Below are 23,657 nucleotides of genomic sequence, written 5' to 3'. Positions count from 1 at the left end.
TTTATAGCATTTGCAAAAGATCTGTAAAAACAGCAGGACAGAATTGCCCTCAGCGGCTTTTACTTTTTCTTGTCAGAAAAAAAAAAAGTGTATGCATCTCTAGAACCATAAATGATGTTTAAATAGGCATTTATAAAATGGCAAAGAGGATTTCACGGGAAGTTTGTATGTTTTTTGTTTTTTGTTTTTTTACAACCATTGGCATTGTGGCCATCAGTAGGTCACAAGTAAAACTTCTCTAGCTAAAAAGCAAAATGGAATATACGGTTTTAAATGTATTAGGTTCTGTTGCCTGTGTTTTGCAGAACTCATTTTTTTCAAAGTATGACTCCATTTCTTCTAAGATTTTGGGTGTATACCGCACTACTAATTTAACCTTTCCTTGGGCTGCTTTCGGTAGTTCTACAGCTTTTCCATGATGTTCTCCTTCACCGCTCACTCCACGAACAGAAAGGAGTTGATCTCCTCGTTTGAGGCCCTGTGCCCATCAGTCATTCCACCTGGAATTGTTGGAGATAAATAGATTGGAGAGTGTTGTTCTTTGCCTCCCCTGATGTTGAACCCAGACTCGCTTCTGTTTTGGGTGGCTCGACCACTTGAGAACGAGAACGTCCTTCCCTGGCAGCAAAGGCAGTGACAGTAGCCTTGGCTGTTGCCTTAGCTCTCACTTCAGGATGGCTTCTGTGTCCCCAGTCCCACAGACGTTTTCATACGCCTGCCTACAGCATCACAGAGCTCGCTCCGAGGAGTCTTTGTAAAGCCCGCAGTTTCTGTGGAGGCCCCTCTCCACTCCTTTGTAGTATGTCCATCAGTTCAGTTGTTCCGCAAATATCCCTCTCTAAGCATATGGTTCTCCCAGCACCGCCTTCTTCTCCCTTAAGCAATACAGAACTCACCCCTGGCCTTCTTATTTTTCACTTTGAGAAAGGCTCTTGCTAAGTTGTGGAGACTGGCCTTGAATTTCTGAGCCTTCTGTCTTAGCCTCCCAAACAGCTGAGATTACAGGCATGCACCACTGCGCCAGGCAAAAAAAAAAAAAAAAAAAAAAAATGTATGCAACACATATAGTGTTTGTAAGGAAATGCCAGTCAGAGATTTGATCTAAAATACTTTAACAAAAAAGTGATAGATGAGCCCAATGTGGCAAAATCTTGATAAGTGTTGGCTTTGAGATGTGTGCAGTTGTGAATCATGTTCCTGTTCTCAATCCTTTTGTGTTATTTTTAGAGGTTTCCTGTAACAGGGGATTTGCTGCTCAGAAGGAAAGTGTTAAGCACACACTTCCTGTGGTTCCACTTGTTAGAGCTGTCTGAACACCACGGAGTTATTTTCCATCTCTGCCTATACCCAGCCCCTCTTCCTGGGTGGTTATGAACTCATGTGGTTTAAAGGGATTTGTAGAAAAGATCCACTCATGTTAAACATGTGAAGTCAGAGAATGAAGCAGAAGTAGCCAGTGTCAAGCCTGAATTTGAACTACAAACATTTGGAAGGGCTGGGGATTTAGCTCAGTGGTACAGTGCTTGCCTAGAATGTGTGAGGCCCTGGGTTTGATGCCCAGCACCACAAGGAAAAAAAGTTCAAGGAAAAACCCTTTTCCATACTTTTCCCTGTTAAAATCTTTTTTTTCCCCAATTTCTTACCAGTACAGCTCCTTTCGTCATCAAAAAAGACACTGCCCGTTCCTTACGTGGCCTCCTCTGCACCTGGAATGCCTGCGGGGTGGATATCTTGGAATCATCAGTTCACGCTAGAGAGTGCAATCCAAGGTCCAGTCGAACACTGGCATGAAGATGTGATCCGGTGGAACCGTGTTTGGATCCCATGCTCCTCAAGGCGATGTCCAGTGCAGCAAACCCAAGTGCCTTTTACCATCTTTTTTTTGGTCACACACATCATTTTATTTTTTATTTTAGTTTGGTACTGGGGATTGAACCCAGGGAACTCAACTATTAAGCCACATCCCCAGCTCTTTTTTATATTTTATTTTGAGACAGGGTCTTGCTAAGTTGCTGAAGCTGGCTTTGAACCTGCACTCCTCCTGCCCAGCCTCCCGAGCTGCTGAGATTACAGGTGCGCTACACTGCACCCAGCTAAAATGTGTTATTTTTTTTTTTCATATTGAATCCTTTACTTTTTCTCCTAAAGTGCCATATTTTCTTTTTAATTCCCACATCCTTTTTTTGCTTAGGAAAAAAATTATGAAAAGAAAAAGGTGAAGCACTAATGGTGCTAGAAAAGTAACTGAGAATTTACTTAACCAAAAGAAATACAGCAGCCCCCACCCCCTTCTCCAAAGGTTTGCTTTCTGCTGGAATTGTGTCCCCTGACAACTGTGGATTTAAGGAACCCTAAGAACATACTCCAGGGCCCCCAGCATCACAGAAGAGCTGTGCGGGGCAAAGGGGTTAGGAATAGGAGCCCCATGAGCCAGTCAGTAGCATATGCTTACATGTGTTTCCTGGCCCAGGAGCTCTGAATCCATCTTTTGTTCTCCCGTTCTTCAAATCAAGATGAAGCATATTGTCATTATGTGAAAAATATCGAGTTTACTCTTTTTGTTTTTAAATAACCATCAGATTTGGTAGTGAACAGTTGTTACAAAATCATTTGTGAGACACTGTCACTGTTCATGATCTTGGCTGGGAAGCACTACTTTAGAGGTACAGAGATCATACAACTCTGAGAAGTTCCTATGTACAATGGTAGAAATATTTAAAACATGCTAGGAAAGAGAAGGGGATATTCCAATTTAGGGTGTGTATTTTTGTGGTTGTTTGTGGTGCTGGGGATCAAACCCATGGCCTGGCACTTGCTAAGCAAGCACTCTGCCACTGAGCCCTGATACACCCAGTGATGGGGTGTATTTTGGAATAAAAGCTCCCAAATACTATTGGCTCAGTCAGTTAGACCAAATGTTTGGGGACAGTTTTGGAAATATAACTCAGTGCAGTGCATGTGCCCTGAGAATCAGGGAAGAAAGTCATCCTGGGTAACATTCAGACTAGGTGTTTTAGTCAGCTTTTTCACTGCTGTGACTAAAGGACCCAACCAGAACAACTGTAGAGGAAGAAAGGTTTATTTAGGGGCTCATTCAGAGATCTTGGTCCATAGACAGCAGGCTTCATAGCTTGGGGTTAGAGGTGAGGCAGAACATCATGGCAGAAGAGTGTGGTGGAGAGAGCCAGCTCACCTGGTGATCAGGGAACAGAGAGACTCCATTCTTGAGATACAAAATATATACCCCATAGCCCCACCCCCAATCAACCACTTCCTCCAGCCACACACGACATGCCTCCAGTTACCACTGTAGTTACCTCTAGTTAATCCCACCAGGGAATCAATCCACTGATTAGGTTAAGACTCTCAACCCAATCACTTCTCCTCTGAACCTTCCTGCATTGTCTCTCATGTGAGCTTTTGGGGACACCTCACATCCAAACCATAATACTAGGGCTCGAGAGCAGTGGACATGGATGTTCATTGCTGCCTACTTTGCAAGACTTCAGATACTTAACAGGATAAGATAGAAATTGGAAGAAAGAAGAAAAAAAATCGGGCCTTTCAAAATTCTTACCCTTCCTCTCAAACTCTTTAACTCTGTTCTTCTAGTGGACACTTATATCATAGTCGAGCTGTACTTTCAAAAAATATTATACTATGTACAGGAAGCAGTGACATTCAAGATGTACTGTGCTCTTCACTAAAGAGGCGGTGCTGATACCACAGGTTACCTTGACGAGTCCTGCTTCCTCAGATGTTGCAGTATAACACCAGAGAAGCACGCTGAGGCAAGTGTCGAGTAGAAAAGAGCTTTATTTTTAAAAAGTAGAACAGACTTCTTGTTGGGGGCTGTGCCATGTGGGCTGTGCTGGGATGGCGCCTGGCAGCCAGCCGGAGGTTGTTTTGATCACATCAGCAGTGAGGAGGTTGATTAACATAAGCACACTCAGGTGATTTGTCATTGGCCGTATTCAATTAAGTCCGTGCACACAATGCGTGCACAGGTGTTCCCGAGTGCTCCTGCTCATGCCTGCTCGTTTTGACCTTTGCTGTGATAGGGCAGCTGGCTCCTTGCCTGATCTCAACTGGCGTGGCCCCGCCCTCTGCCTCCTGAAGGGAATATAAGCGGGCACTAGGCGGAAGGCAATTAGCAGCAGTAAGCAGCAGCAGCTAGCAGAGAAAAGCAGCAACTAGCAGAAAGAAGCAGTAGGCAGCGGCAGAAGGCAGATCGTAGAGCGGAGAACTGAGAACACACCTCTAGGTGGCACCCTTTAGTTCACAGGATGCAGGCACCTCTAAGAAGAAATAGATCTCTGATAAGCATAGCAAGTCTGTCTTTCTCTAAAACTTCCTCTTAGCAAAGTTTCTCTTCCTCTAAGCAAAGCCTATCTTTCTCTCAAAGTCTCTCTTCCTCTATAAATTAGTGAATATAGGAAAAGTAGTTTATTTTCAGTCCACCTCCAATAAATACCCGCGCAATTGTTGCCGTGGCCGGCAACAACTTCTCCCTGGTGGAAGAAGGGGACCCAAAGGCAGAATTTTTTGGATGAGCAAATCTTGCCCCTTTTATAGATTTTTTTCTCCTGTTCCTTCCCCCTTATCTCCCTCCCACCGACGATGTGACTAGGCCAAGGAGATGCAGGTGAGATGCAAAAAGGTGAGAAGCAGATGGGAAGGGGGAGGGCCAAGTGGAGTGACTGAGGCAGGTAGGGGCCCAGGGGCATTAATTAGCAACTCCTTGCCTGCAGCCTTTGAAAAGGATGGTGAAGGCAGGTAAATTTGGTAATTCAATGGGCTGCAGAGGTCTTTGACTTTCCATTCTCCCAGGGATGGTCTCCACTTTCTTGATTCGACCCGATTCCCTATCCTACACTAACTGCCTGTTCTCAGTTCTGGCTTCAGTGCTACTGAATAGTGCAGAATAAATCTATCCTGGAGGATTCTGGCCGAAGGGTGAAACTTCACCTCGCCCGCCCTCTAAATCTAGTTTGTAGTTTACCAGAACCACAGGAGAGGGGAAGGCAATGTTAAATGACAGCAAAGGAAACCTGTGAAATCCAGAATGTGGCCCACCTCACCTGACAGCTTCCCTGATGACTCTCAGCAGATGAAAGGCGTGAATTCAAAATGGATAGAGAGGACTACAGCGTGAAAGAGACTCGAGAGACAAAGCTATCAAAGGTGTGGAATGGATTTTTTTGAGATGATTAGAAATTTTGATTATTTTTTGGCTGTGAGACAATATTAAAGAATTATTAATTTTCTTCAGTGTGATAGTCATATTTAAGTTACAAGAGCTGTGAACTTTTGAAGTCTATATGGAAGCATTAGGGGGGAAAATACAGTGTTATGATTTTTTAAGTTACAAAAACAAAAATGGAAGAAAACCAAAATTGATAGATCATGGAAAAGTGGCACATATTGATAATTGTTGGATCTGGGGGACGAGGGATGACATTATAGAATATTTCACTCTTCTGTATATGTTTGAAATGTTTTGTTAAAAAATGTATGAAAAAATTTAGTTATTGTCCAGAAGAAAAGCTAAAAGCAGAACATGTTTTCATTTGCTGGTAGATTGCAATCCTCACCAAATCCCCCAAAGGAAAAATCCTTGTCCCACTCCTTTCCATATTCCTAAGACGCTGTTGTTTTCATGCTATCAAGAAGAGGCAGGGCTGGGGAGGTAGCTCAGTCAGTAGAGTGCTGCCTTGTAAGCACAAGGCCCTGGGTTCGATCCCCAGCACCCCCCCCCCAAAAAAAAAAGAAAAAAAGAAGAGGGTATGCACAGGTGATGTAATACTTGAACAAAATGATTTCAGTTTTATATATTTATCTCTTTTCATATAATTCCTTGACATCCACACTGTTCCTTTCACTGGTCTGGTGACCTACAGCTTATGAGGAGAAATTCAAGTCAAGGAACATCTGAATGCTTTTGCTGATTCTGCTTTATAACTTAGAAGTTTTGGGGGCTGGGGTTGTGGCTCAGTGGTGGAGCGCTTCCCTAGCATGTGTGAGGCACTGGGTTCCATCCTCAGCACCACATAAAAATGAATAAATAAAGGTGTGTTCATCTACAACTTAAATTAAAAAATAAAGCTTGAGTTCCTTTTTTCAGAGTATTCATGTATTTGGAATGAATAACTAATGCCAGGTAATACTGTCAAGAGTTCTAGATGTACGGAGTGTGGTGGCGCAGGCCTGTAATCCCAGCCCGTCAGGAGGCTGAGGCAGGAGGATCACTTCTCAAAGTCAGCTTCAGCAACTTAGCAAGGCCCTAAGCAACTTGGCAAGACCCTGTCTCTAAATAAAATATAAAAAGGGCTGAGGATATGGCTCAGTGGGTAAGAGCCCCTGAGTTCAATCCCCAGGACCAAAAAAAGAGTTCTGGATGCATTTGATACATACTGAATTAAGTAGAAAAATCCAGTCAAAGTTGGTTTGCGTTTTCAAGGTCTAACCCACACATAGCTTTTTCCCTTTTAGAGCCTGTTCCTCATTTTCTTTCCACTTTTCAAGCTGTGTTCTTCACTACCAAAGGGCTTTTCTTGACATTTGAATTTTTGTCATACTTGAAAGGAAAAAAATAAAAGAAGGAGTAAGCTCAGGCAAAGCAGGATGACAATTCAAACTGAAATATGCAAATAAAAAGGAAAAGGCTGCTGAGAAGCGTTACCTGAAGAGGATCTGGAAACGGCACCAAAGGACTCGCAGGTTCGAAACACCTAGGTTCCCAGAGCAGCAGCCAGAAACCCGCATTTTGGGAGGCACGTGTGACATGCAGTCCAAGCTCTGAGCGTGGCAGCTACCTCCTGCCCTTGGAAAGCAATGACCTTGGCAGTTCTTCCCAGGGATCCTGGGATCTGAAGTCCACACATTCCCGACAGGAATGCGGGTTGTGACTTACCTCATGGGGAATTCTGTGAGTGTCATCCAAGAATTGCCAGTAGTTACAGCCACTTCTGCTTCAAGGAAGCGTGGTCACGTGGCCACTCCTTTTAGGAAGTTGAGCAGGCTTGGGACAATATTGCTTCTTCATTTGGTGTGGGGCCATCTGCATCTGGTGTTGGGCCTACAGCAAGGTGAATATCAACAGAACTGGTAAACCTTTAGATCAACCAAGAAAAACAAGAAGAATCAAATTACCAGAATCAGAAACAGAAGAGGGTGCAATTACTACTGACCTTATAGAAATAAAAGGTATTATAAAGAAATGCTATAAACTGTTATATGTCCTTAAGTTAGATAATTTAGATGAAATGGATGAATTACTAGGAAAAACTATATAGACCTAAAACAAGTAAAGAGATTGAATTAGCCATTTAAAAACTACCCTCAAAGAAGATTCAGGGACAGATGGCTTTGCCTCTGAATTCTACCATTCAAAGTAGTAGTATCAATTCTTTACATATCCTTCCAAAAAATGGAAGAGGGAAACACTTGGTTAATATTACTCCGATACTAAATCCTCTCAAATAAATCACAAAGATACACAAATAACTAATAAGGACCTGAAAAGATGTTCAACATAGTCATCAGAGAAAAACCACAACAAGATAACACGTCATACCCACTAGGATGACTAGAATAAAAGGCAAATAATGACAAGTTTTAACAAGAATGTGAAGAAATCATACCCCTAATACACTTTTAGTGATAATGTAAAATGGACAGCTGTATCAGAAACAGACTGGCAGGTCCTTAAATGATTAAGCATAGAGTCACCATATGACCCAGCAGTTTCATTCCTACATATATAACCAAGAGAAGTAAAAAAAAAAAAAAAAAAAAAAAAAAAAAAAAAAAAAAAAATCCACACAAAAACCTGTATTTAGCAGTACTGTTCAAAATAGCCAAAAGGTAGAAACCAAAATGTCCATCAACCAATGAGTAAGTAAACAAAACATGGTATATCTATATAATGGAATATTATTCAGCCATGAAAAGTAAAGAAGTAGTAATACAGGACACAACAGATAAATCCTAAAAACATACTAAGTGAAAAGAAGCAAGTCACAAAAGATCACATTTCATATCATTCTCTCCATATGAAATATCCAGAACAGAGAAATTTCAAGAGACAGAAAGTAGATCAGTGGTTGTTTAAGAAGGGGGGGTAGGTGGAGGAAAAGGGGTTGATTATTAATGTGCCTGGAGTTTCTTTCTAAGGTGATAACATATTCTAAAAATTCTAAAATCAACTCGTTATGATTTTACATATTTGTGAATAGATCAAAACTCAATAAATTGTATACTTTAAATGGATGAATGGTATACGTGGATTATATCCAAAGAAAGTTGATTTAAAAAAAGATCAGCCAGATTTTTAAAAATTTGTTTTAATTAGTCATACATGACAGCAGAAAACACTTTGACACATCATATATAATGGAGTATAATTCCTCATTCTTCTGGTTATACATGATGTAGAATCCCACCAGTGTATGGTTATAAATGTTCATTTACTCTCCTTCCTATCCCCATATTCCCTCCCCTCCCTTCAATCCCCTCTACTTAATCTAAAGTAACTCTATTCTTCCCTAGAATTGTGAATTAACATATCGGAGAAAACATTTGGCTTTTGGTGTTTGGGGATTGGCTTATTTCACGTAGCATGATATTCTCCAGCTCCACCCATTTACCAGCAAATGCTATCATCTCATTCTTCTTTAAGGCTAATATTCCATCATATACATATACCATATTTTGTAATCCACTCATCTGTTGGATACCTACGTTGGTTCCATAGTTTAGCTATTGTGAATTGAGCTGCTATAAACATTGATGTGACTGCATCACTGTAGTGTGCTGATTTTAAGTCCTTCGGGCATACACAAAGGAGTGGGATAGCTGGGTCAAATGGTGGATCCATTCCAAGTTTTCTGAGGAATCTCCATACTGTTTTCCATAATGGTTGCATCAATAATAGATACTCAAAGAAAAATTTCAAGATTTAATAAAGGATTTATCCCTTAAATCACTTCATTAATTACTTCGTATCAATAACATTGTTACAAATTATTAAGGGATTTATCACTTTGTATCGATTCCATTTGCCTTATGAAGTATATTTTCTAAGGTGCAGTTAAGGCCTTTTCAAAGAAAAGGTGGGAAACACTTGTTGCTTTTGCTTTAGGGCTTCATCAACAGTTGCACCTGAGGTACTGTTTTGTTTTGATTCTTAGCATCTACATTCCCTGGAGAACCTTGAAAGGCACACCCTATGGTAGGCCGTAGTAGCAGAACTGTCCCTGTAATGCATAAAGCTGCTCCCCTGCCCATCAGGTGCAGTAATTCTCCCCGCCTCCCAACCACTTGTCAATCTGTGAACATCCTGGATAGCTATTGGTTCATCAGTCAGCTTGCAAGTATCCTTTTCCGATATTGGTCCCCTGTTAGCCCAGCAGAATTCAACTGTTTTACTGTAGCTTCCCCGCCATCTTTTCCCATTCTTCTGTCCTACTCACTTTTCTCTGTCCTCCTGGCTTTCTACTCTCTCTAGCACACGCCCTTTCTTTTCCTTTCATTTTCTCTCTTACCCTGCAGGGAGACACTGTTTGCTTAATAAACTCCCTTATGTGATTTCCCGTTTCCAGGCGTGGTTCCGTGGAAATTCCTTACAGCCCCTATTCCAGATGCATCAAAGCTCCAGCACTTAAAAAGGAGATCCAAAGTAAGACTGACGTCCTGTTTTCCTTCAGGTCAGCTCCCAGTGCGACAGCCCAATTTTCTTCCATGATTGCCACTTTTCGCTCACACGTCACTTCCTCTTTATGTCCTTCTTTCTTGAATGCATTTCAAGTCTGTTCATGATTTTCTTGGAATACGTAGATAGCAGGTAGGTAGAGTTTGCTTTGGTTGAATTTGAAAGGAAAAACGTTCAAGGAAAAAAAGAGGTGGAGTGGGGACAAACGAGCCCGACCAAGGTTCCAGAATGGATTCGGACCCACCATCCAAAGAGTAGACCGAGGAACGAAAGTGTAGACCGGGGATCCAAGAGCAGACCGAGCACCCAAAAGACGGCCAACGCGCGGAGCGGCTGCCTCGCCCGGGACTGCGGGAGTCCTCATCCCCACGATCCATACGGTCCTACACCCGCTCTGGGAAAGGCGTTACTTCATCGCCTGCCGGAGGAAACAGCAGTGGATAGCTAGCACATCAGCACTCTCCGCGTTTGGAAGAGCCTGGCTTCAGGAAAGCCCAGCGGAGAACTGGATTCGGACTCGCACCCACCCCACGGTCTCTGCAGCGGCCGGCACTTCCGGCCTGGCGAGGCGACAGGTGTCCTGGGGATTCTGGGAAGTGTAGTCCGGGAACCCTGAGCCGTGGGATAGCTTCCGCCGCGGCCGGCTGAGGCCGTGTCCCTGCTCCCGTCGGGAATTCTGGGAAGCGTAGTCCGGTCGGGCTCTGCCGGCAGAGTCGCTTCCGCCCCAGGTATGCGCGGCTGCGGCCTTCGCTGCTATCGGAAAGGTGAGCCCTCCCCTCGGCGCATCCCCTCCCGGCGTCCGCGCCCAGCTCTCTGCGTTGCGCTGCGGGCCAGTAGCAACCTGGCGGTCGACCTCGGGGAAGAGTCCGCCCGCGGCGAAGGGCGGGGTTTGGTTCTCTCCGCCGGAGCCTTCTGGAGTGCCGGGCGGTTGGCGCATCCCGCGCGCCGGGCCCGCGCAGGGTCGTGCGCCCTGGGGGTCGCGGGTCTCCTGGGTTCTGCACGCCCCCAGCCCCTTTCCTGGCCGCAGCCAGCTCTGCCACGTCCCAGCGGTGTACTTGGCGAGTACGTAATCTCTGCCGCCGCTCCCTCTTCTCTAAAACGGCTTACGACCTTCCTAAGAGTGATGTTAAGAGTTAAATAAAGACTTAGGACGGAGCCCGGCACGTGCTAGAAGACAGATCGTTTGCTGTCACAGTTCCCGGAAAGCTCCAGGGATCCGAGGAAAGGGTCAGAGCCCCAGTCACCCTGGCCCCTCTCGATCCCTGAGGATCCCCCACCCACCCCGACTCCTGGCTGTTGTCTGGGATGACCACTGGAACTCACGGGGGAGTTCTCATGAAATTCTGATTTCTCCCAGCCTCCTTTCCATCCCCAGCCTAGACCTGACAAAGGCTGAGGGGAAAAGTAGGGAATGATCTTTTGACGCCTGGCACAGTCCCACCTGAGTGATAGAGTTCAGCATCCTTCCTTCTCCCGTCTTGTCTTTTAGGGGAGAAGGTATTTCCAATGGCAAATTCTGCTACAGATCAGCTCTAATATTTGTTGAATAGATGCAGAAAGGAATGGGAGCGTACTTGGGGTATCAGTTATAAAGATAGTATGTGAACATTTAATGCTAAATATCATTCTAAGAGTTTTATCTGAATCAACACACGTAGTCCTCACAGTCCTTTATGGGGTGGGAGACTGCCATTATTTTAAAGATGAGGAAATGGAGACACAGCTTACCTGGTTAATTCTAGCTAGGAAGAGACTGAGCTGGGATTTGAATTTAGATAGTTTCAATCCTTTGCCTAAGTTTTTCATGTAATTTCCTATCAGATTGAGAAGGCGCATTTGGATTTTTCTAGAGGGTCACAAAAGCTCTGTTAATGAGCTCTGACTTTTTGATAAGTTTTTTTAGTTATTTGTAATTTTATTGTATTTTATTCAAAATCTGTACAGTTCACATTCTGATTTTAGAAGCACTGTAGTTTGCCTTTTTGAGAATTCTATATAAATGAACTAACACTGTGTATACTCGTATGTACTTGAGACTGGATATTTTCAGCAAATGACCTTTGACATGTATCCAAGTTATTCTTTGTATGAATACTTCATTTTTGTTCATTGCTGTATTTTGTGGATATACCACAGTCTATCCTTTCACCTGTTCATAGGTATTTTTATTCAGTTTTAAGCACTTACCAGTAGAAATGCTATGAATATTAATGTACAGGTTTCTGTGCTTATTTCTCGAAGGTATGTATATTTAGGAGTGGAGTTACTGGGTCATTTAACATGTGTATTTAACTTCATAAGAAGCTACCAAACTTCTTCAGAGTATCTTTACTCTTTTGCATTCCCATTACTAAGGTATGAAAGTTCTAGTTATTCCACATATTCACCAACACTTAATATTGTCTTTTTAAATCTTAACCATTCTAATAGTTGTAATTGTTATTGCATTTTGATTTTAATTGCATTGTGACTTTCTCTGATGGTTAATGATCAGCAGATCTAGCTTTTCCTTATTTGCCATTTTTATTTATTTTTTCATTTTTATATTTTGGGTGCTGGGGATCGAACCCAGGGCCTTGTGCTTGCAAGGCAAGCACTCTACCGACTGAGCTATCTCCCCAGCCCCCATTTTTATATCTTCTTTGCTAAAGTGTCTGTCATATATTTTGTCCATTTCAATTGGGTTGTGTTTTCTTTACATATGAATGATCAGCTATACAACACAGTTTGTTTGGTTTATTTTTGTTCTTTCTTTTGTTAGATTGATCTGTATGTGTGTCCCTTCAACGTTACCAAGCTATTTTAATTATTGTAGCTAGATAGTAGGTCTCAAAAATGGATAGTTTGATTCCTCAAAATTTTCTCTGAAAATTGTTAAAGCTATTCTGGTTTCTTTGCCTTCCTGTATACATTTTAGAAATAGCTTGCCTATATCTCCAAAAATTCATCTGGGATTTTGATTGGTGCTGAATTAAATCTCTAAATTTTTATATCTGCATTTCATGTTTTTCCACGTACAGAGCCTGTGCATGTTTTGTTTAGACTTATTCCTAAGTATATCATGAATTCTTTTGGAGTTACTATAAGTTGTGTTGTTCTTAAATTTTGATTTTCAGTGGCACATAGTTAGTGTAAGAAACACAATTTTTGTGTCTACCTTGTATTCTTAGACTTTGCTAAATACACCAGGTCTGCCTTTTTTTTTTTTTTTCCGTAAATTCCTTGGAATCTTCCACTAGACAATCATGTTGTATCTGAAGAGGATCAGTTTTCTTTCATGCTTTCTAATCTGTATGCACTGACTGATTTTCAGTAGTGTTGATGAGTAGGCATGGTGTGAATGAACATCGCTGTCTTGATCATAGGAAAGGCATTTTTAGAAGTTTCCTTATACTTTTAATTTGTGAAAGTTTTGTCACAAATGAATGTTGTATTATGTCAAGTACTTTTTCTGCATTAACTGATAACATTTTTCTTCTTCCTTAGACTGTTCGATTAGGTTGATGAATTTCCAAACATTGAAGGAGCTTTTCATTTCTGGGATAAATCCCACCTGTAAGTGGCATATTATTCTTTTTATATTAGTTTGATTTGATTTATTAATATTTTGTTGAGGACTTTTGCAATTATGTTCTTTTTTGTACTATATAATTCTGGAATCATAGAATGAGTTGGGGAGTGTTTTCCTCCTCTTCTATTTTCCAGAAGAGATTATGTAGAATTAGTGATATTTCTTTTAAAAATGTGTGGTAGAATTTAGCAGTAAAACTATTTGGCTTAGATATTGTATATTTGAAAGGTTTTTGACACTAAATTCAGTTTTATTCTTCATGTTATTTCATCTTACACATGTTTTGGTAGTTTTCAAGAAATTGGCCCATTTCATCTAAATTTTAGAATTTGTACCCATAGAATTGTTCACAGTATTCCCACTGTATTTCTTTAATGTCTCCTGGGTCAGTAGTTGCTACCCACTTTTTTGTTCCTGATATTGGTAATTTTGTTATCTCTTGTTTTTTGCCAACCTTGTGATAAATGTATCAGTGTTACTGATTGTAAAACAACAGATAACTTTTGTTTTCTTTGATTTCTCTGTTATATCTATTTTTAATTTCATCTATGTATACTCATTCCTTCATTACTTTTTTTCATGTATTTGGGTTCATTTTGCTGTTTTTTTCCTTTGGTATCTTAAGATGTACCTCATATGTTTCTTTTAAGAAGTTGAACAAATCCCAAACAGGGCAGCTCAAGGCAGTCCAGATTCAGACTCATCATGATCAGACTGCTGGAAACTGAAGACAGAAAGAACCTGTAGTCACCAAAGAGAAACGATGCGTTATCTTTATGCCTTAGTCGTCATGTGATCCGTGTATGCACTTTGAGGACCCATCAATGTGTTCATTTTTGCTTCCAAGAGTAAAACATATTTTAACAAACTCAAGAATAATCTCTCATGTTTTCCCAGATATTTACCACTCTGTTGCTCCCCCTCCCTCCCTGATGATCCACGGGTCTTTCTGCTCTCATTTCCCTTCTGTGTGAAGCATTTCCTGTAGCAGTCCTTGTACAGTAAGATGGCTAGCTGTGAATTCGCTTAGTTCATCTGAGGCTATCTTCATTTCCTCCAATCCTGGACAACATTTTCCTGTTCTGTGTCCTAAGTGTACAGTTCCACATGGACGGGTCTTTTCTTTCACCACTTTAGAAGTTCTGAGCCACTTCCTTCTGGTCTCTGGTTTCTGATGAGAAGTCTGGGTTCATTCAAATCGTTGTACCCCTTTGGCAATGCTTGTCTTTCTCCGACTGCTTTCAAGCAGCACTGTCACCTGGAAGCCCCATACAAAAGCAGATCCCTGGGCCAGTCCCAAACTGACTGACTTGGAATTTTGAGGGCGTGGAACCGAGGCTCTTCATGTTTACAGGAGCCCCAGGTGATGCTACGCTTAAGTCTGAAAGGAACCTGAAGAACAGCCTCATTTGATTTTTAAACATTGACATTTACAAACAGAATTCATTCTTTTTAGCGTACAGTTCTTTGAGTTTTGATGATTATGTCGTCATGTGGACATCAGGACATCACCACCACAGTCAAGATACAGAGCCATTCCCTTACCCCAAACATTCCCTCTTTTTATAGTCAAATTCTTCCCTCACTCTTAGCCCCAGGAAACCACTGATTTATTCTCCAACCCTATCGCCTTTCCCATGTCACATAAATGAAATCAACGAAATATGTAACATTTTGAGTGTGAGTTTGAAATTTCATGAAATCCACTTTATCATTTTTTCTTTTAAGGGTTGTGTTTCTGGTGGTGTACGTGAGAACGATATGCCTAACCCAGGGTCATATAGATTTTCTCCTATATATCTTTCTAAGTGTTACAGTTTTAGATTTTACATTTAGGTCTGTGATTCCTTTTGAGTTGATTTTTGCATAAGATGTGAAGTATGGGCCAAGGTTTACCTTTTTTCTCTTTTCTTTCTTTTTTCCTTTCTCCTTTTTGTCCATTCTCCTCCCCTCCCTTCTTCCTCACTCCTTCCTATCCTTCCTTTCTGCTTTCCTTTTTTCCTTCTTGTATATGAACCTTCAGTCATTCCAGCACCTTTTGTTGAAATGACTTTTCTTTGTGTGTTGAATTGCTTTTGCAGCTATGTCAGGTCAGCTGACCTTGGTCTTATTTCTGGGGCTCTTTTTGGTTTACTTACTTGGGCATCTATTCATTTGCAGATGCCCCATGGTCTTGGTTATTGTTACTTTATATCAGATCTTGGAGTCAGTGTTAATCCATCGAATTTGTTCTTTCCAACAGTTTGGACTATTCTAGTTCCTTTGCTTCCCTATAGAAATTTTAAAATCAGCTTATCCTTATGTGCAAAAAATCCTGAGATTTTAATTGGAACTTCATTGAATGAATGGGCTAGGTTTGAAGTGAACTGATACTTTAGCAATACTAAATTTTTAAGCCCAAGAACACATTGTTTCTGCATTTAGATTCTCTTTGATTTCTCACATCAATATTTTGTGTTTGTGTCTTTTAATGAATTAATTCATTTCATCTACCACATTGAATTCTTGAATGTGAAGTTTTTCTTTTAACATCTGTGAGTCCAAGGAGAAGGAATCCTTCTTTTATCCTTCCCTTCTCTCCCTTTTTAAGTTTTTGGGTGGGGGAGTGTTGGAATCGAGCTTGGGCCTTGCATCTAATGAGCACACGTTCTATTGCTGAGCTCGAACCCAACCCTGTTCTTTCATTCTTGATTTTGGTAATTTGTGTCTTTTCTCTTTTATCCTTTGTCAGTATGGCTAGAAGTTTAATTTTTATTTATTTTTTTCTCGAAGAACTCCATGTGGGTTTAATTGATTTTGTCTGGAGGTCAGCAGAAATTTTCTTCAAAGGCTGAGATTGTAAATATTTTAGATTTTCCAGTCAATTGGCAAAATCAATGATTTATTTAAATATTTATATAATGAGAAATCTTTTACTGACAAAATTTAAAGTAAAACAATTGAGTCTAGTTTGTAATATAGACACACTAACTGGAACAATGGAATTCTTTATGGAGGGATAACATTTCACTTAATTGAAGTTCATTAATATTATTAAAATTAACTGCAATGTTCATCTGTTGATGCTGATATGTAATGAGATTTTGTTTTTGAAAATGACATTTTAACATCCGCTGTGGCCGAGTGTGCTCTGGGCAGATGGCTGGCACCAGGGCTGCTGTCCCTCCCTCCCGTGTCCCCTGAAGTCAGTGGAGGAGTGCCCATGGCAGGTCGCCGTCCACTGCCTGAGCACTGGCCCTTGACAGGGCATTAACGTTTTCAGAAAAGCCCACGCAGCTGCAGTCCCGAACGGGTTGGCTCTGCGTCTGTGGGGCACGCAGACCTGTAACCCGCGTGCTCCAGCAAGTAGGGCTCGGGGGGGGTCTCCCCTTCCTGCCGCGGTGGCACCCTCAGCCGCCCAACTGCCTCCTGGCCAGCCCAACGTCGCTAGCGTGGACTCTGAGTCTTCCCACTGTTTAGCACGACAGGCAGCAGCTGATCGTGGACTTTGAGACGAGCATTCGCTGACCTCTCCTCCCAGGTCAGTGGAGCCTGCTGCCCCAGCTGGACTGCACCCCACAGGACAGGCAGCTGGCTGGCCATCCGGGCTCCTCGCTGGGTCCCAGGGCAGCACGTGCCTCACATCCTGGCTTCGTCAGGCTGCCCAGCTAAGCCCTGCAGCCTGCTCTCAAGACCTGGGCAGCAAACCCATCCTGTATTCCTGGTGACCTCGGGGATGGATGTGCACCAGGCCCTGGCTTCCTCTGGCACTGGCAGACTTGCTCTCTGCAGCCTCAACCTCAGAACCCCTAGAGTGCATGAGGTTGGAGATATGGAGTCCTCGTCGCTCGTGCATCCCGGACATGTCCCGCAAGCCAGGGTCGGGGAGGTGGGGCTGGACTCCAGGACACTTCGTATCTAAGTCCAGACTTGGAACAGTCCTCTCTTCTCCAACCCTGCAAAGGTCAGTTGAATATGTGCATAGATATATATGGTATCGACCTATCTACCTATTTATCTTCAGATTAGGTATTATCAACACTCAGAAGGAAAAGAAAGCCCTCCTGCACTGGAAGCAGAAGCACGTGGTGGAAAGGAGACAAGGGCTGTGGGACAAGCGTCCACCTGAGGCTGAGAGAGACCCCGATGCCCCCTTGTGGCAGGAGACTCTGACTAGCCTATGCGTGGACCCAGAGCGAGGGCGCGGAGCCCCCTGGGTGCGTTTCCTGGCCCTCCTCTCTCACGGTCCTGAGGGCCTCCTGAGGGCCTCCGTGCGTTTTGTTCAGAATCAGCTTCCCATGCTGTTCTCCAGGTCACAGATTCTTCCTCCAACCAGGATCACGTCTACTCGGGATTTAAAAAAATAATATTCTAAGAGAGACAATAGAAAATGAAATGAGCTTCCAAGTGGAAAGGAATAAGAAGAGCAAAGGAGCATCTTCTGACGAAAGCTGGCTAGAAGTCCTCGGGGTGACGATGGATCAAGAGCGCTGAGTAAGGAGCACCCCAAGTGCCAGACGGGAAGTGTGTCGGTCGTGACATCGGTTACAGCAGAAAGGAGGAAGAAAACCTTAGCGCTCCCCACAGAAAAGGCGTTTGCAACAGCGAGACTGGCAACAGCCTCCGCAGCAGCGATGTGTGTGTGAGGACAAGGACTGAGCAGCCTCAGCGTGCAGGAGGGCCGTGGGTACGGTCCTCAGTTTTCTTCTGATACCCTGAGCAGAGGTGGAGCACATGCCTTACCCCCGGAGAGCACTAAGAGGAAGCTGGTAAGGGTCACAGATCAGCAAGAAGACAAGGGAAGCCGGGACAGAGCAGCCTGCCACGAACAATCCTGAGCAGAGGAGCGGAGAAAAGGGTCATGGCGAGTCCGTTGAACCCCTGATGAGAACGTTTATTCAAGAACATTGAATCAAAATATGGGGTGACCTTTTACAAAATATACACATATATATAGTGAGAAGAGCTGGAGAAGGTGGTGAAGATAGAACAACTTGAGTCTGTGTTAGGGAAATGGAACACTGGCACATTAACAGTGTAAGTGCATGTTACGGTTTGGGTGTGAAGTGTCATCCCAAAGAAGAATAAAATTCTGGCATTTGCTGGTAGATGGATGGAGTTGGAGAATATCACGCTAAGTGAAATAAACCAGACCCCAAAACCAAAAAAAAAAAAAAAAAAAAAAGAAAATGACATTTTAAGACAAATAGATACTACCATATACTTTTATCAGTCCACGAATGATTTTAGTTGAAAGATGTGATATGCTGAGTTATTGCCCCAAAAGCCCACATCCTAATTCTCAGAGCCTGTGAATGTTACTATATGTGGTAAAAGATATTTGCAGATGTGATTGAGCTATGGCCCTTGGATTGGGTAGATTATCCTAGATATCTGAGTGGACTCAGTGTAACCATAAGGGTCCTTATGAGAGAAAAGTACAAGGATCAAAGTCAGGCGAAAGTGATGTGGTAATGAAGCAAAGATTGGAGTGATGTGGCCATAAGCCAAGGAATTCCAGCTGCCTCTGGAAGATGGAGGTGGCCCAGGAATGGATTCTCAGAAGGAATAGGCCTGCCAACACCTTGACTAGCTCAGTAACTGATTTGGGACTTCTGACATCCAAAATTAAAAAGAATAAAGTGTATTGTTTTAAACCACCAAGTTCTAGAAATCTGTGCGACTCAGCCTTTTTCTGTTTCAACAACACATTTTGACCACTATCAATTTTAACACATTTTAGCAGATTATACTGCTGTGGGTTATATTGGATTAATATATTTTCAACTTTGAAAAATTTTCACCTGTAGTTCTTCTATGAAGACTAATCCTAGAGGCTAATTATTGAGTTACTTCAAAGTTGGCATTGATTCCTTGAATAAACAACCAAGCAATATCAGTAACAAGGAATCATAGAAACCAAATGTAGTTTATTGAAATTATTTCCCTTGTATTTTAAGGGACTGTACTGTTGTTCTCTTTGTCCATAATTTAGAGTATTGTTCTTGGCCTGAAGTCTAATAACTTTAAGCAAATTTATTTTCTCTAGACACAGTTGCTTTCCTGCTATGGTCAGACATGATTTGATAAGCTCATCAGTGGTAAGTTATTTTTCTTGCTTGAGTTAAAAATACAGGCTGCATATATGAATAGCCAAATCTTAACTTTGGTTGGTTGCAGCTTTATTTTCATCACTTGTTTTTGTGAAGAAAGTCTGCTCTGATGACATTTCAGTTTGAATTTTCTAATTTTTCTGAGCATTGCTTTAGTGTGAATTGAGAATATTTGTGATGGGTGCTTATTCTGACAGTGTTGACATGTGTTCTCTTAACATAGCTATGTTGTCAGTGCCTAATAAGCAAAAGTCTTTGCCATCAAATTCAGTAACAAAATATTTCACCTCTATTGTCCCTAACAAAGTCTGTTTTTCTGTTCCTTTCTTTTTTTTTGGTGGGGGCAGTGGCGGGTACTGGGGATTGAACCCAGGGCTACTTAACCCCTGAGCCACATCCCCAGCCCTCTCTGTATTTTATTTAGAGACAGGGTCTCACTGAGTTGCTTGAATCTCACCTTTGCTGAGACTGGCTTTGAACTCATGAACCTCCTGCCTCGGATTCAGGAGCCACTGGGTTACAAGCATGCGCCACCACTCCTGGCTCTTTTCTTATTTTGATGTGATGAAAATACGCGGTGATTTAAAAATTAAAATATTGTGCTACAGAAATAGGTACAACCTGAAATGTTGTTTAGTTAGCAACACTCAACCTGCCTGACCAGCCCATGCTGGGTCTGCATGGTTTGCATTGTGCTTAGCAGCAGCACAGGGACATGCGAGTGGCACATGTGGCCTCTGCTGCAGTCACAGCTCTGCTGCTGTGATTCAGAAGCAGCCTGAGGCGGTTCATGAGCACCAGAATTTGAATGCTGCATAGTTACCCCATCATGAAATAATATTCTTTTGATTTTTCTCCAGACATTTAAAAGTGTAAACACCATTGTTATCTCACAGCTTGGGTAAAAACAAGCAGTCGACTGGGTTGGGTCCACGGGCCATATTTTGTCAAACTCTTGATTTTGTCTAGTGTCTGTGTTTCCAATTACATTGATTTCTGTTTTATGGTTAACATTTCCTTTTCTGCCGTTTGCTTTGGGATTAATTTACCCTTTGATTTAAGATCTCTCTTCTAATTTATGCACCATTGGTACACAGCTTTATGACATGTTTTGGCTGCATTTTGATATGTCACATCTTGATTTTGATTCCATTCAAAATATGCTCTAATTTCTTTGTGACTAATTTCATTGGTTGCTTCAAAATATGCTGTTTCATTTCCAAATCCAGATATCTTTTTGGTGTTGATTTCTAGTTTAATTTTATTACATTCAGAGAAAATACTTTGAATAATTTAGATTCTCATAAAATTATTAAGATTCATTTCATGAAAAATGCAATATCTGAAGTACCAAATTTATTTGAGGTGCTCAGTAGCAGCCTGGAGATGACAGAAGAAAGTATCAATAACCTTGAAGATACATAAATATTGTGATCTGAGTAGCAAAGGAAAAATACTGAAAAAATTAGCAGAGCCTTATGAATTTGTGGAATACATCCAAAGCTTACTATTCATGTCATTGGAGTCTCAGAGAAGGGAGAAATAAATAATTTGTATGGAAAGACTGGCCAAAAACTGCCCAGATTTGGTGAGTGATTTAAATGTACAGATTCAAGAAGCTCAGTGAATACCAATAAAATAACAATGTAAATCACTTCTGGATACATCAGAATCAAACTCCTGACAGAGATAAAGATTGTTGCCTACAGTTAGTGAAAATGACATGTTGTATCTGGTTAAACAATGACTTAGATGTCTGCGGAGTTCTCATGGGGAAGTATGGAGACCAGAAAATGTTGAACAGCATCTTGAACATGCTTTAAGAAAGGAGTTGTTAATGTATGATTTCTGAAAGGAGTTGTTTTTATATGCAAAGAAAATTTCTTTTAGGAATGAAGGGGAAAAAATGTCACACCGTGCTGAAAGGAGGGCTAAAGGAAGCTCCTCAGGCTGAATGATACCAAACGGAAGCCGAGAAATTCAGGAATGAAGAAAGAGCACCAGAAATAGTAAGGACTTTTGTTTTGTAAATATGAAGTACTGTTTGTTGCATCTTTGTGTCTTAAAAATATACATGACTGTTAAAGTAAAAAATTCTAACTTTCTTGGCTAGTGTTTTTATTGCCTATAGAAGAGAGTACACAGGACCACACATAAAGCGGAGGGTGGAGGGAACGCCTTGACCGCAGGGCTTCTGCATTTTGACACCAAGGACCCTGTGAAGAAGTGGATATGTGCACTGCCAACATGGAACAGCCACTAGGGAATAAGACACAGAAACAGGAGATCCAGCCAAAAGCTAAGAGCTAAATGAAAATGAGTTAAATAGTAAAAAAACATTTAAATAATGCAAAAGAAGACAGAAAAGGAGTAATAGGGGAACAAAATTAGGGAGGACAAACAGTAGAAAAATAATAAAATGGTAACTAGAAATCCAACCATGATAATAATCACATGAGGTGCTAATGGACTGAATACACATCAACTAAATGAGATCATAGATTAGGTAAAAAGCAAGAATCAAGTGATGCTGTCTAAAAAAACCCATTTTAGCTCTAAGAACAGAGACAGGTTAACAATTCTTAAAAAATGTTAAAGGGTTTGCCATAGAGGCTATATTCATATCAGACAAAGGAGACTTCAGGCCAGGACGGTTGCCAGGGCTGGCAAGGGACACAACACCAGGGGCCTGTTACACCGTGTAGCTGCAACAGTCCTGCTTGTGTAATCACTAAGCAACAGTTATGTGAAGAAAACCAAATAGAACTGAAAGAACAGAGAAATCTGCAGTTATATGTGAAGCTCTCAGTGTGCTTTTCTAGTGATCAGTTGAACAAGTAGACTGAAAACCAGTAAGGATACAGAGTCTGGAATAATACCAGCGTGACCTCATTGACATTTCATCAGAAAACAACAGGACGCCCACTGTTTTCCTGTGCCTCAGAGTGGACCATTTCTGTTGACCTGAGCCGACTGAGGTTTCTGCTGCTTTGTTCTTCTCCCACTCAGCTGCAATTTCTAGGTAGTAGGGACTGTGTCAGAATGCTTAATGCCAAGCACAGGGATTGGCAGAGAGGAATTATTTGTTACATGCTTGTGGTTGGTGCAGCTTTTCCACAAGCAGCAGGAATTGGACCTTCAACACAGATCATGTTCAGATTTTCTGAAAAGGAATGTGAGAGGAATAAACTATTTAAACTCTGCCTTTTATCTCTATCCAGTTTTGGTGGGATGTGGAAGCCACCATCTTTTCAGAATGTTCAAAGGGTGATGTCCGCTTATTGGTAATTACTGACCTAAGATAAATAGACTAAGGAACAAATGAAGGCTAACATGTGGGCTCTGTGTTTCTTCCACAGTGACAATAATGAGGATGGTACTAACAATAGCGAACTTTTATTGGGTGTTTATTATAAACCACACCAACTTCCTAATGCTTTGATGCATTTAGCTCATTTAGTCCTCTTAAGAATTCTACTTCTATCTACATTTTACAGATAAAGCAGTAGCAGCATTGAGAGGTTAATTAACTTGCAGAAGTTAACTCTGCCTGTTAGTGGCGAGTCAGGGCTGAGCTCAGCAGCTTGGTTCTGTAGCCTCGGCTGTTGGCCAAACCCTGTGCCTTCGTAGGCTGGCAAGGTGGGCTGGCACAGTAAACAGGCCACAGCCAAACCTGCTTCAAGGTGTCCTGGAGCAGGGCATATGGAAACTGAGGGTGTGCGGCTCTGGAGGCTCAAACTGGGGTGGGAATATTATCACCCATGGTTTCTTTCTGTATGTCCCTTCCTTCTCAGCTAAGAATGGTTTTTACACTTAAAGGTTTAAAAAAGAATAAGCAGTATTCAACAGAAGATAGCATGTGACCCACAAAGTTGAAAATTTTCACTCTCCACACACACACACACACACACACACACACACACACGCACACAGTCTGCTGACAGTGCAAGAGCAAGGGGAGGACGGAAGGAATTGCATGCGCACAGTTCTGGAGACTTATTTGCAAGATCACGTGATTTTCAGGGCCAGAGGTTACAGGGAGAGGGTTTGGGGAGCACAGCAGAAGGCCATGGAGGTTCCTCTGTGTGGCTTGCTGAGAATCGAGACTTCATCCTCAAGGCGTTTGGCATAGAGGCACGTGTTTTAACCAAGAACATAATCAGACTTTAACAAGAACATTCTGTAGGACAAGCACTGTTTTAATACTTATTTAAAAAGAATTGCCTTTTATTTATGGTTTTGGTGGTGCTGGGAACAGAACCCGGCAAGCACGCTACCGCTG

The 23,657-nt window shown here is 41.9% G+C and overlaps 1 protein-coding gene and 1 pseudogene across 5 annotated transcripts in view; one reads left to right on the top strand and one right to left on the bottom strand.

The window, feature by feature from the left end:
* Positions 1 to 213: 213 nt before the first annotated feature.
* Positions 214 to 10,089, bottom strand: LOC306648503 (protein lin-7 homolog C-like; annotated as a pseudogene). The gene is made up of 2 exons: positions 9,957 to 10,089; positions 214 to 838 (listed from the first exon to the last, which is right to left on the bottom strand). The product of its transcript is annotated as a protein lin-7 homolog C-like (transcript).
* Positions 10,090 to 10,333: 244 nt separating this feature from the next.
* The window catches only part of LOC306648662 (uncharacterized protein), a 32,237-nt gene continuing 18,913 nt past the window's right edge, over positions 10,334 to 23,657 (top strand). Inside the window, exons 1-4 of one of the 4 annotated variants that reach the window (XM_079118879.1) lie at positions 10,334 to 10,476; positions 13,199 to 13,267; positions 19,312 to 19,363; positions 21,266 to 21,384. The gene's annotated coding sequence lies outside the window, so the exon portion shown is untranslated. Of the gene's footprint in view, positions 10,477 to 13,198; positions 13,268 to 19,311; positions 19,364 to 21,251; positions 21,385 to 23,657 lie in introns of all 4 variants that reach the window. The other 3 variants (XM_079118877.1, XM_079118878.1, XM_079118880.1) reach the window with 3 other exon arrangements.

This window comes from Sciurus vulgaris (assembly GCF_902686455.1).
Source record: "Sciurus vulgaris genome assembly, chromosome: 17".
Classification (NCBI taxonomy): domain Eukaryota; kingdom Metazoa; phylum Chordata; class Mammalia; order Rodentia; family Sciuridae; genus Sciurus; species Sciurus vulgaris.
The sequence above is the reverse complement of the archived record's forward strand: the minus strand, read 5'-3'. Positions and strand labels throughout refer to the sequence as shown.